The sequence below is a fragment of the Eublepharis macularius genome, chromosome 16 (assembly GCF_028583425.1).
Source record: "Eublepharis macularius isolate TG4126 chromosome 16, MPM_Emac_v1.0, whole genome shotgun sequence".
Taxonomy (NCBI): Eukaryota; Metazoa; Chordata; class Lepidosauria; order Squamata; family Eublepharidae; genus Eublepharis; species Eublepharis macularius.
Genome location: NC_072805.1, coordinates 46,005,354 through 46,019,043, shown reverse-complemented (window position 1 = coordinate 46,019,043; position 13,690 = coordinate 46,005,354).

Below are 13,690 nucleotides of genomic sequence, written 5' to 3'. Positions count from 1 at the left end.
TGGATCAGGTCTCGAAGGGTTAAACTCCGACTTTGCTTGGAATCGCTGCTGCACTTGGCTTACCCTTTATAGGCCGATGGAGATCCATGATCTTCATCCTGTCTGTTTTGGCCATTCATCTTTCGGCCCCATCTTGCTCCTTCTGTAGCAATCTGGCATCAGGGTCTCATGCCAGCCCCATGCAGAAAACGCTGCAAGTCCAGCTCATGAGCTTGGAGCATTATCTGCCAATCTGGGGCATCAAATGCAGGTAGGATCCCTGGGTCAGGGCTCATTTCGAGGGGGAACATGCAGGAATGCAGTTCTGGCAGTTCCCCAAAGAGGTTACGTCAGGTGGCCCCGCCCACCTGACTCTCGGCCAATTTGGGCCCGTTTCGGCCTGGATTGGGGCCAAAATGGCCCAGATTGGGCTTCTGACGGGTGGTGGCTCACTCTCCCGCTCATCAGCAGCCCAATCCTGACCATTTGGGGCCCCTTTTCAGCCATTTTCAGCCCCCTTTTGCCCATTTTGGGCCCAATTTCGGCCCTGAATGGCCAGGATTGGGTCCAAAACAGCCCAGAATGGGTGAGGTCAAGGGGTGTGGCATATGCAAATCAGTTATACCAATGACACACTTCTGGTGATGGCAAGAGGTGTGGCATATGCTAATGAGTTATGCTAATGAGTTATGCTAATGAGTTATGCTAATGAGTTCCTCCAGCTCTTTTTCTACGAAATAACCCCTGCCCTGGGTGGTAGGGTTGCCAGCCTCCAGGTAGTGACTGGAGATCTCCCAGAATTACAACTGGTCTCCAGGCCACAGAGATCAGTTCACCTGGAGAAAATGCCTACTTTTGGGGGTGGACTTTCTGCAATTATGCCATGCCATGGTCCTTTCCCTCCCCAAAACCCACTTTCTCCAGGTTTTACCCCCCCAGATCTCCAGGAATTTCCCAACTTGAACCTGGCAACCCTACTGGGTGGTCTGAATTCCAACATGTTCACAACTTCTACTCACAAAACATCTCCACGTCAGGGACAATAGAATGGTATAACTTCAGAGGAAGGTTTGAATCGGATAGACAATAGTTCTGTTGCGGCTGAGCCAGCAGAGGGCAACAGAGCTTTACATGAAGAGCTATCTTTTATATTGTAACTGTGCCTTAGGAGCAATTTGAAGCAGAAATGGGTAAAAAAAAAAAAATCTGCATTTCTCTTGGGATGCTGTATTACTTTTTTAATGTAAAGTAAACACCCTTACAGTGTAGAATCTTGTTTGTAAACACTCTTATAAAAGTAATAAACTCTTACAGCAGTAATACAGTGTCCCACGCAAAATGTTTACATATGTGAAGAACAGAAAAGTGGAAGGCAGTCGGGAAAGAGGAAGACCTAAAACAAGATGGCTGGACTCAGTCAAAGAAGCCACGTCCTCCAGTTTGCAGGATCTGAGCAAGTCTGCTCATGATAGGATGTTTTGGAGGTCTTTCATTCATAGGGTCCCCATAGGTTGGAGGCGACTTGACAGCACATAACACACACGTGTGAAGAATAGAGCCCTTTGTGCTTTTAATCTCTGTAAAGCCTACACTGTACGTTCCATTTATCTTCCATACGCTGTCCTGCATTAACCATGCGACATAGTAAGCAACTGGAAGGCGCAGTTGTGCTTTTTGACGTCCTAAGGGGAAGCAAGCATCCCACCTGCTCCCCCTCATTTCTTGTAAGGGACTCATAGGAGGGGAGGGGAGTGCAGGTGTTGGGCTGTCGCCGTGTTCCCCCCTTCCTCTCCGCTGGGTGTGTGGGGAGGGGTTTCCTGTAAACGTCAATTAAATGGAGAGTCAAGCTGTTAAGACCAAGACGCCTACATTTCCCATCAAAACTTGAGGTAAGCTAACAAGTGTCCAACCTGTGTCAGGTGTCACTTGTAGCTTGGCTCTAATAAGCCTCCAGGTTCAGTCTCTGACATCTGCACCAGCAAGGGCTGGGGAAGATCTTTCTGCACCTGAAGAACTTCTGCCAGTCAAAGTAGACAATACTGAGCCAAGAGGACCAATGATCTAACCTCTGTATAAGGCAGTTTCACATATTTGTGTGTTTACCTGCTAGTTCCGTATTTGTCCCCAGAAATCAACCGGTTTGGAGATAAGCCCCTCTCCAGAGGTGCCTGTGAGCCCCGTGGCCTGTGGTTGGTTCCTCATTAGCTTAGCACTTGATCCTTGGGGGCAACTAAAGTGCTGCATTTTATTCCTTGAATAAAATGGCCTCACTGGAACTCAGCAGACTTGTGGCTGCGCTGCTTGATGGACGGTTAGCTATTGCCACTGGCTTGTTCAGAGCGTCCATGTGGCTGTCTGTAGCAAGCGTCTAGGGAACAGGAGGTGGCGAGCTCAATCCCCCTCCCAGCTCTTTTCTTTATCAGATCTGCTTTCCCAATGAATGAGAAAGTGCCTGAAGGCCAAACTTCAGATTGGGTATCGACTATCTGCCTAAACGGTTAGCCACCTGCTTGCTAGAAGCGGAGTCGCGCTTCCTAGGAAGCTGGCAGGTGAGAGCTGCCTGTGTGAACATGCACGCACACAGTGTGCGTGGTACACTGCACAGTTGGCTTTCATGCTCAGCCCACCAAAGCTGTAAATAGCCAGAGAACCAGACGTTCTCCAGAGCCACCTGCTCCCATTTCAGCCTGTTGAGAATTAATGTCATCTGTACTGGAGCCCCTCCTTCCTTCACAGGTGAGACAGGTGCCTGCCAGGGACAAGACCTTTTCCATGGGGACATCTCAATTGCAGGAACTCACCCACCCCCAGTTGTTTGTAGGGTTAACTTTAAATACGGTTAAGGCCTTGGTTTTGTGTCTGTTTTCTTTTTTTCCATATTTGTGCTCACTTCTGTAATGATATTTGGCCGTTGGTTTTTTTTTATTGTTTTAATTGCTGATTTTGTGTGGAAGTTGCCTTGGAAAATTTTGGTTGAAAGGGCAGCAGTATGAGTTTTTTAAAAATAATAAATTAACTTTATTCAGTCATATGCATGGTGGGCAAATATGCACACGAGATTTACTTTTCTGATCAACATTGGAACTTGATACCAAACATGCACTTACTGTATAGAGTGCCTAGCAGCCAGAGAGGGACAGAATATGGGCTGGAGAGATTTTATTTTATTTGTTTTTATTTATATCATTTAGGTAAAAGTAAAGGTAGTCCCCTGTGCAAGCACCGAGTCATTACTGACCCATGGGGTCAGTATCACAACATTTTCTTGGCAGACTTTTGATGGGGTGGTTTGCCATTGCCTTCCCCAGTCATCTACACTTTACCCCCAGGAAACTGGGTACTCATTTTACTGACCTCGGAAGAATGGAAGGCTGAGTCAACCTTGAGCCGGCTACCTGAACCCGACTTCCGCCTGGATCGAACTCAGGTCGTGAGCAGAGCTTGGGCTACAATATTGCAGTTTACCACTCTGCGCCACGGGGCTCTTGATGTCATTTATAGTTTTGTATCTGTTTTGTGTCATTTATAGTCCACCTTTGTAGTCCACCTTTCTCACTGAGTCTCAAGGTGGATTACATAGTGTGAGATTAGCACATCAAGGATGTTTCAATAAACAAAGTCATAGGATAAAGACATAACATTAGCAAAAATCCAATACAGAGTTGAAGAAATGCTGAAACAGAGCACAAGCAAGCAGTTCTAGGACTGACATTAGATAACATAGAACTACCCAGTAGGGTCATACTTAAAGCAATAGGTAGTATCACATACTTAAAGTGTCAGATAGTGAGTAAGGCAACATAGTGGTGAAGTCTCTGGTCCCTTACTCTTTAGCGAAGCATCTCACTGAGATTATCGCCCTACATTACAGCCCTCTTATCTGTGTAAAAAAGCCCCGAAGCTTCTGTGCTCCCAACAGAATAATGCTCCCTGCTGCACTCCCCCCACCAAACAGAAGCAAAATAAAATATGCAACTTGGCTACTTTATTCAGGCTGCAAAACCTGGTCATTTTCTTTACACAAAATCTGGATATATTTTTTTTAGCAAAATGTGCTCCATATGTTATATGTTTATTTAGCAGTGTCGATACACATGGCAGTTTATCTGTCTATTTTTAATCTCCTTTTTCCCAGAGAGTTCATGGCAGTCAGTGTGCATGCCCCCCTTCTCTATTTTATCCTCACAACAGCCTTGTAAGGTGGGGTGAAGCATCTAGCATTCCAAAAGCGATTCTCTCCCCCACCCCAAATGGACCTTGTTTGCCCACGAGGAATTTTCAGTACAATCCTATGCAGCATTCCTCTAGTCTAAACCTATTGGTTTCTTAGGCTGGAGTGCAGAGAAGTTAGCTGTGTTAGTCTGTGGTAGCAAAATCAAAAAGAGTCCAGTAGCACCTTTAAGACTAACCAATTTTATTTTAGCATAAGCTTTCGAGAATCACAGTTCTCTTCGTCAGATGCATCTTTTATATTGCTGGTGCACTGCACAACATCCATTAAAAAACAACTCTATAGTGCTGTGGAAATCAGTGTTTTAAAGAAGAGACAATATCTTCCAGAACAATGAAAAGTGAGAACAACCAGCCAGCCAACAGCTCACAGCTAGGTGCCAGTGTGACAAACCAAGGTATCAAACTGCAGGTTCCTTAAGCAGCTCAAAAGCTGCCAATAGGTAATTCAGAATTACCAGCATGTGCAGACATACATGAAGCAATCAGAGGAGTTGCTTGTTATATGTCTAAAAGAGTCCAGTAGCACCTTTAAGACTAACCAATTTTATTTTAGCATAAGCTTTCGAGAATCAAGTTCTCTTCTTCAGATGCCTGATACAGAGACTGGTCAAACACAGAAGAGCAGAGGGAAGAGGCAATTAGGGGGGGAGGGGGAGGGAGCAATCAAAACATTCCTTTGCTAGTATATGTAAACATCTCCTTTTGGTGTGTGTATCAGTTGGCTTCAAAGGAGTTTGCCCTGTTAGTTTGTAGAAGCCAAACAGCTAGACCATCCAATTCCAATGCAGTATGGGCCTTCGATAACCACAGCTCTCCCTGCCAGATGCATCTGACAAAGAGATCTGTGGTTCCCGAAAGCCCACGCCAGGTACCACTGAGCTCCCCCAGACCCCACCTCTGTAAAGGAAATCTGTTACCTGTGGTAATGTGATAACCATTCATAGTCCCTATTCAGTCCCAGCTTGACAGAGTCAAATTTGCATATGAATTCCAGTTCAGCAGCCTCCCGTTGGATTTTGTTTTTGAAAGGTTTCTGTTGAACTACAGTGACCTTTAAGTCTTTGATGGAATGTCCTGGTAGGTTGAAGTGTTCTCCCACTGGTTTCTGGACGTTTCCATTTCTAATGTCAGATTTGTGTCCATTTATTCTTTTGCGTAGAGGTTGGCTGGTTTGTCCAATGTACAGAGCAGAAGGACATTGTTGGCACATGAGGGCATATATCAGATTGGAGGATGAGCAGCTGTAAGAGCCAGAGACAGTGTAGTTGATGCCATTGAGTCCTGTAATTGTATTCCCTGGGTAGATATAGGGGCAGAGCTGGCATCTTGGTCTGTTGCAGGGCCTGGTACCTGTGCTGGTGACTCTGCTGGCCGATTCATGGTTGTGAGTGAGAAGTCGTTTAAGGTTGGGGGGCTGTCTGTAGGCAAGGAAAGGCTGGAGTAACTCTCATAAAAGCTCAACGCAACACTGGGGAAAGCAGCCACGGGAGGGACAGGCCAGAGGAAACAAAGCGGGCATGTGAGAAAACAAACTTATATGTGCTTAAAACTAAAACCGGGAGAGGTGAAGATCAAAGGGTTAAGCCCAAAGCCTCCTTGCAAAGCTGAGCTTTGATGAAGGAGTTGAAAAGTGCCAGACAGCCCCAGCCCCGCTGTTAACAGTTGAGTGGCTGGAATTTGTCACGCTCATCAATGGCACAAATTGAAGTGCCTGTTGTTTGGTTTTTATTTTATTGGGTTTTTTTGAAAAGCCTTGAAACAACAGTAGGACAATTCTCCTCTATTTCTCACCCAAGACAGCATTCAGACCTCCAGCTCTACCCTCTAAACACCCCCCATTCCTCTCTGGCTGTGCTCTCCCAATCGCCTTTGCATTCTGCAATGTGGCGGAGCTGGTTTTGCATCTCCCAATGGCTTTCCCAGACGACCCTCTTTCTGCCATCTGTTTTACCCATCAGGCCTCGATTGGCATGATAACCTTAAGTGGCGAGTTGGGGCTCTGAGGCTGAGCTGGCTTTTGGGGAAGCTTCCTCTACCAGAGGCCTTCTTCCCTCCGGTGGAATTAAGTGCTAACAAAGCCTTGACTGTCCCTGCTGCAGGTAATCCTTCAGAGAAAAGCAGAGGGGAAGTTGTGTGGTCACATCTGTTTTTCTGGCCAGAATTGAATACTTCCAATTCTGTAGGACTGCAGTAGGTGGCTAGAAGTCCCCCTCAATTGGTCAAAGGCCCACCTACCAGCCTGAGTAGCCTTTTTAGCCCCATGCAGTACAAATGTGATGGGCTTTGAGCTGGTTTATTCTCTGAAGCCATTTTTCACTCTCGGATGTTTCTGTAATGGAGGACATTTCCTATTTCCAAAAAGATATGGAATCCACAAAAAAGGCATATGCATAGATTGCGGTATATGATAGAGGTGGTCTGGGTACTGAAATCTAACTGACCAGCCCTTTAGAAGGTATTCATTTAACTGATTTTAATTGTCGTGGTAGGTGCAGTGCCAGAAGCGTCTTGCCTCCTGACACCAATGGGATCATTCTCAGAAAATAATCTCTGTCGTTGTGGTGCTAGCAGAGAAGGACCATGAAGAATTCCTGGTGATGAGGCTCCGCTTTGTAGACCGGAATGTATCCTTGACCATCAAAGCAGCTGGTGTGTTAGCCTTCAAGTTGTGAAAGAGGTCGAGAACTGTATCTCTAGTGGGGCTGGAGAAAAGGGAAGCGGGTTGGAGAGAAGGAAAGCGGCCTTGATTTATAGCGTGTTTGATGGAATCCTTCTGGAATAGCTGGAATTCTCCAGCCGCCACAACTCCTAAGAGTAAACCTTATGGAATGTGTGTGTGCGTCTTTTGTGGGGTGAAGGTTTTAATATCTGAAAACTGCATTTCCCAATCCTAAGCAAAGAAAAGAAGTGAGAATTCTTCCAGAAATGATTCCCATTCCTCTTTAAAGGTTTTTGTGCCATGCAACCCAGATGAAGAACATATCATCAGCAGTAATGACATCCTCCCAGGTGAGTGTGCCTTTTGGGGTAACTTGCTAGAAATATCAGAGTTCCTTTGAAGTGGGCTTGATATTAAAAGGACTAGGACTGGAATATCTGAAGGACCTTCCCCTCTGTTATGAACTTGCCTGAAAGCTAAGGTTGTTATCTAAGACCTTGTAGCACTTATTGAAAAGAGGCAGGAGGGCAGGGAGTGCAGGGCCTTCTCCATGGTGGCCCCTTCTTAGTGCAATTCCCTGCCTGCTGGCTGCTGCAATATGCCTGGCACCCTCATGTTTAACTTTAAATGCAAAGTAAAAACAGAGCTATTCTCTTGGACTTAGTTTTGTTGTGTGTAACTCTGATGGGTTCTGGTTTTTGATTTGTGAGTTTTTAAAGTTTGCATCAGTGCTTTTTTATAGTTTTACTGCTAAATTTTATTACTGAGTATACTGACTTTCCATTAGTGTCCCATATACTCCATCAATTACCAGGCTATTCCAAAGCCTAAAGCAAAGGGGGCTTTGTATGAACAGCAGCATGACTCACTCCCAGCAGAATCGGGATTTGTGTCCAATATACGGAGATGAGACTGACACTGCAATCCTAAGCAAAGTTACTCCAGTCTAAGCTCACGGTTTAGGATCGCTCTGTAAATGTCTCTCATGCCCACTCCAGCCATTCCGCACTGCTGCAGCAGTTCTCCTTTTTCACTGACCGTTCCTACCTTGAAGCAAAGGTTTGGCTGACAGTTTTTAATTGTCCAGCTAAGGAAGCAAGCTCCCAAGGAAATCTCAGCGGGTACAGATTCTTCTGCCATGCTCAGCACATAAGACTCTCCAGTGTGGCCAAGCTGAAATCGATTCAGACGGGAAGCAAGAGCAAACACTCTTCATTTTTCTTCTACCAGTGCTCCCCCCAGCACCTCGACCCAACATCCGTGTTCTGCTTTTCTGGGCTGACAACCAGCTGGTTTTGCTGATCAGAACAGAGATGCTGACAGCTGGATGTTCACTATATTGTCTCCTCTGGGCTGGGCTAGGAGCAGAAGCACTGTGAAGTTAAGCAGTTTCATGAACCTCCGGCTCAGTGCAAGGCCTGTTGGGAAACATGGCAGAAGGAACTGGGAAAGGGCAGCCTCTGGGGGATGAGGTGGACCGAGGGGAGTTGTGTAACAGTGCAAAGTTGCTGTATTGGGGAGCAAAGTTGGGTATGACAGTCTAGATAAATGTTAATAAACTCCTGTATGTTAGTGGCTTCCATGCACAAGCCTTTGTGGTGGTTTCTCCTGTCTTTGATGCTTTAGCGCCAACTCAAAAATTTTGGAAAATCTTCCCCACACCCCAAACCCCCGAATTGTAGAGGCTGAAGAAAAACACACATGCTGATAGTGTGATGTGAGTCACATGATGCTGGTTCAGTTCTAGTCCATTTGTGCTGCACATACAGGTAAGCAGCTGGAGCTCAGCTGAGACCACGTGCCAGACTCCAGTGCAGGGGTGGCCAAACTGCGGCTCGGGAGCCACATGCGGCTCTTCTGTACATACCATGCGGCTCCCAGAAGCCTCTGAGCATCGCCGTGGCTGTAAAGTTTATTTTAGTTTAGTTTATTTCCCTCTCTTTCTCTCCCTCCCTCCACCCTTTCTTTCTTTCTTTCTTTCTTTCTTTCTTTCTTTCTTTCTTTCTTTCTTTCTTTCTTTCTTTCTTTCTTTCTTTCTTTCTTTCTTTCTTTCTTTCTTTCTTTCTTTCCAAGTCTTTCCAAGTCCCTCCCATTCCATCTTTCCTTCTTTCTTTCCATGTCATTCTCTTCCTCCCTTTCTTTCTTTCCTTCTTTCTTTCCATGTCTTTCTCTCCCTTTTCTTTTCCTTCCTTCCTTCTTTTTTTCCATGTCTTACATATTTTCAATAAAAACATTGGGGTTGCCAGGTCCAGCTCGGAAAATACCTGAGGACTTTGGGGATGGAACCAGGAGACTTGGGGGGAGGTGTCTAGAAAGGCTATGACATCACTTTTGTTATGTCACTTTCAGGTCAAAGGTCAGGTGATGGCTCTTTCCAAGCCCCCACCCCCTTTGATGATGTCACTTCCCACATACTGACCCAAAACTCCACCTATTCCTGTGATGTCACTTTCAGGACACTCCCTGAAAACCGCCTCGCTACCAGAAATCACTTCAATGCATCATGTCTTGTGGCTCTCAAGCTTCTGATGTTTATTCTATGTGGCTCTTCCATTAAGCAAGTTTGGCCACCCCTGCTCCAGTGTGTGGAATACGGACATCTCATTCCCCTGCAAAAGAGACTCCAGGCTCTCATCAATAAACATGCAGGCACATAATCTAACTGAGGGCAGTTCCCTTCCCTTTTGATTAGGCACCTGTTCTCTCTAGGTATGTGCCATTCCATTTTTTCATATCCCCTCCTGAAATCTCTTTTCACTCTCTTGTTTTCTCCCTTTGGTGCAGTTTTGATTGCAACCTCCTCCAGCAAGGGTCCTCCCCTGGGGGGATGTTGTTGCTTATTTTACTGTGTATCGACACCAAAGTATAACATTTGCACTTTGCTCTCTCTAAGACTTTGTAAAAACAATTTTTCAGGAATGCAAAGCCCTGCTTTTTTAAAGGTCACCCACCCCTTGCACCAGGATAGGGTAAGCAACCCGTTAAAGCAAGTCATTAAAATGTGTTTATGCTGCTGACATGTGGGTTATCTAAACATCTGATTCACAAAGTGCTGCTGCGTTGGAACAAGTTCGCCAACGAAGCTGCAGCTGAACATTAGTTTAAAATGATTGGGTGAATTAACACCTTTTGGCTACATCAGTTCTGGCTCCATGATTGTGTGAAGGGGTTTAAATGACTTACCTTGAAGCAAAGGTTTTGGCTGATGGTTTTTAGGAAGCAGGCGCCCAAGGAAATACTAGAACTCAATTCTGTAGAAGGGTGAGTGGCTTGGTTTTTAATACCAAGACTGGCAGGGAATATATTAGCTGGTGGTTTCATTTACACAAAAGGCCTGGCTGAAGTATAGAAAGCTGATGTTTGAAATAAAACCCAAGCTGTGCTCTCTGGTTATTTGTATCTTGGGATTTTGCTCTTCTACCTTTGAATGCCTCAAATGGAACAAACAACAAATTAGGCAAGGTGGCGCATATTTCAATCGCAGACCGAAGCCAAGTGGTTTTTAAAGATCTAGACATTTTTTTTCTGAGGCATTGCTCTATATGCATTTTTTTACACTCATGCATGCTACATGTTCTTGGAAATGTGACCTAATTTCTCTCGAGGGTGGCAGGGAAGCATGTCTGTTTAAGGTTCTGGGCTGGCTGTGGGGTGTGGGTGGAGGCAGAAGGGCAGGGCACATGGCAGAAAGGCCTGGCTGGGGTGTGCCTTCATATTGGGGAAGTTGCCTGGCTGGTCTCCTGACACATGAGAGTGTTATGCCTTTCAAACTGCGCATGTTAACAGCAGCCACAAGATGTTCCTTCAGAGGCGGAGGCACGGCCTGTGCGCTCTCCAGCATTCTAAAGGCATGTTCCTTGGCATAATCACTATGCTGTGATGTTGTGATTGGTTGTGGCTGCTGACACAGGTGTCCTAACTAGAGATGGGCACAAACCGAAATATGACCCAAAATTAAGCACAAACCAGGCCTGTCCGTGGTTTGCGAACCGCGGTTTGTCAGATCCCATTTCTGACGAACTGCCACGAACTTTAGGCTGGTTCGTTTGGTTCGTTTTTTGGTTTGTCACTGCAGTCAGCCTGGTGCCAATCAATTAGTTTCCTAGGCAACAGGGGATGGACTTCCTGCAGACCCAGAAGTGACCTTCTTCTGGCCCGGAAGTGACCTTCTGCTGACCCGGAAGTGATGGTTTTCTGACCCGGATGTGACGTTTTCACAAACCAAACGAGCCGGTTCACGAACCAGGGGCAGGTTCGTGAACGTTCGTGGTTCGTGAAATTTGACGAACCACGAACCGCATGGTTTGGTTTTTTCCTGGTTTGTGCCCATCTCTAATCCTAACAGACACGCTGTTCAGACTTGTGAAATCATGTTTTGATATTTATGTTCTGATTTTGAATTTTTTTTTTGATATTTGATATTTTAATTATGGCCAGCTACCATAATTAATGGTAATCTTTCACCAGCATAATCTTTCACCAGCAAGTGAAGAGCTTTTTTTGTTTCCTTTGGCAGTCCATTATTTCTTCTTCCTACCCAATGTTTTAATTGTTGCTTTTTATGGGTTTTTGCATGTATTTTAGCTTTGGTTTTAATTGTTTTAATGATGTGGTTTTCTAGGTTTTAAAGGTTTTTAAGATGAGATGTTATATATATTTTAAGTTGTTAGATACCTTGGGGGCCCTTAAGAGTACAAGAAAGGTGGCGTACAAACTTTGTAAAATAAATAATTTTAGAATAAATACTGACTGTTTCAAGGAGGTAAAGTTTTACTGCCTTTCTCTGGAAAGCCTAATTTATGTGGAAACCTGGTAGGGCTATCTCTTTTCCTGACTCCCTATCTTGTAGTCAAAACACCAGTAGGTGGAACAGCCAGACAAGACTTTTTCATCCGCCTCCGAAGCAGCTTTACCAGCCTGCCTGTGAGATTGTGTGTCTGTGAAGTGCTTTGGGTTCTTAACTGCCCTATGAGCCAATCCAAAAGGGAGAAGCAGGTCAGTGTGTCTCAACAGAGTCTTGTGACATCCTAAAGAATAACATTTGGAAAAGAGCAAGAGTCCAGTTGCACCTGTAAGACTAACAAAATTATTGGTGGGGTATGAGCTTTCGTGAACCACAGCTCACTTCTTCAGATACAGCTAGAAAGTGAGTCCATCTGACCTTACATCTTGAAAAGTGGAGTGATTTCAGAAGCTGAATGATAATAGCCAGTGAATGACAATGGCAGGTGTGATTGGATAGGGTGGGGTATGCAGAAGTGTAGTGGATGTGGAGATATCAGCATTGGTAATGGTAATGAGACAGGAAGCCTAGGTCTTAATTCAGTCCAGGTGGATGCATTGTCTTGAGCTTCGTGATCAGTTGCAATTCAGCAGCCTCTCTTTCTAACCTCCCTTTGAAATTCCTCTGCAGGAGATCTGCTACTTTTAGGCCAGCAACGGAATATCCTGGAAGGTTAACATGTTCCCCCACTGGTTTTTGAATGTTTTGGTTCCTGACAGGTTTGTGTGACATGGATGCTGGCTCCTAAAATTGTTGCTGCAAGCGCAATAAATGTGCTCATCTTTAAGATGGCACATGGATCTTCTTTGTTTCAGGGGCTGTTTTTGTCATGGTTAAAGGAAACTCCTCGGTTAAAATCTCCACTTTGTCCTACCGATTCCAGCGCAGCTAAACTGGGCTGAAACTTCAGAAGGCTGGCGGCTTAACTGCACTGCCAGTCTGGGAGCACATGCAGCGAGATAAGTACCACCCCAACAGCTGGGCAAACAAAGAATTGACAGGAGCTGATCTGAGAACAGGAGAAGGACCAGCCTTGGCGGCGCTGGCTTCAGCAGTTCACTCCTTTGAGGGATTATTTCCTTCTTCTTGATTCTCTTCCTTCATGCCCACGCTGAAAACACGTGCCTTTGCCCTCTTTCTAGAGAGAGAGAGAGAGATAAAGGGGGGGGGAGAGGAAATGACTGGTGCTCATTTGCATGCGTGAGTTCATTAAAATGTATGCAAATGTAAAATGGCCCAGCGCCTCATTCTGAAGATGAGCTAAAAACACTCTGAGCAGATGGTATGAAAATGAAAAAAAAAGAGAGGAAAACCTAACAAAAAGACTAGTTTGAAAGTGGCTGGGTGCCAACTGGAAGAAGCACTCCCTGTAAAGAGGGACCCAGGACAATCCTAGGCAGAATTAATCCCGTGTAATGGAGTAACTGGGGTAACTCTGCATAGAACCACACTGGCCTTTTGGAAGGGTATTGAAGATGGGAAAATAAAGTCCTATCCGTTTTTGGACTGCTGGGTGAGCACTTTTCGTTAAGTGCATTGCTTGCGAGAAGCTGTGGATCCTTGATCGATATTCCCGCCCTGGGAGCTAAATGGTTAGATTTTTTTCCCCCTCCTCTGGGCAATTTATTTACAAGGGACAACCTCTGCATCTGTATGTGCAAGAGAGAGGTAGAGAGAAAAGAAAGTGGTTGTGAGTTTGAGATGGACAGATAACAGGCTGTGAGAATGATAAGCTTAGCTGGGCTGGAGCTGCACCAGGAGGGTTCCAGTGGTCACTTTGTAAAGCTGATGCAAGATCAGTATATTTGCTGCCTATATGTGTGCGCTTTTTAAAAGGTGTTGTCTTGCTTCCTGTAGGCTTTGCCTATCTATGTGTAAATAAAACAAGTATTACAAAGATACTAGAAACCTCCAGTAGTTTCTCACCTAAACTATATATTCCGTAATATTGTCCATGAGCCTCTTTCTGCTCAGGGAAGCACAGAGCACCAACTATTGTGTGTGTTACGTGCCATCAAGTCACCTCTGATCCATGG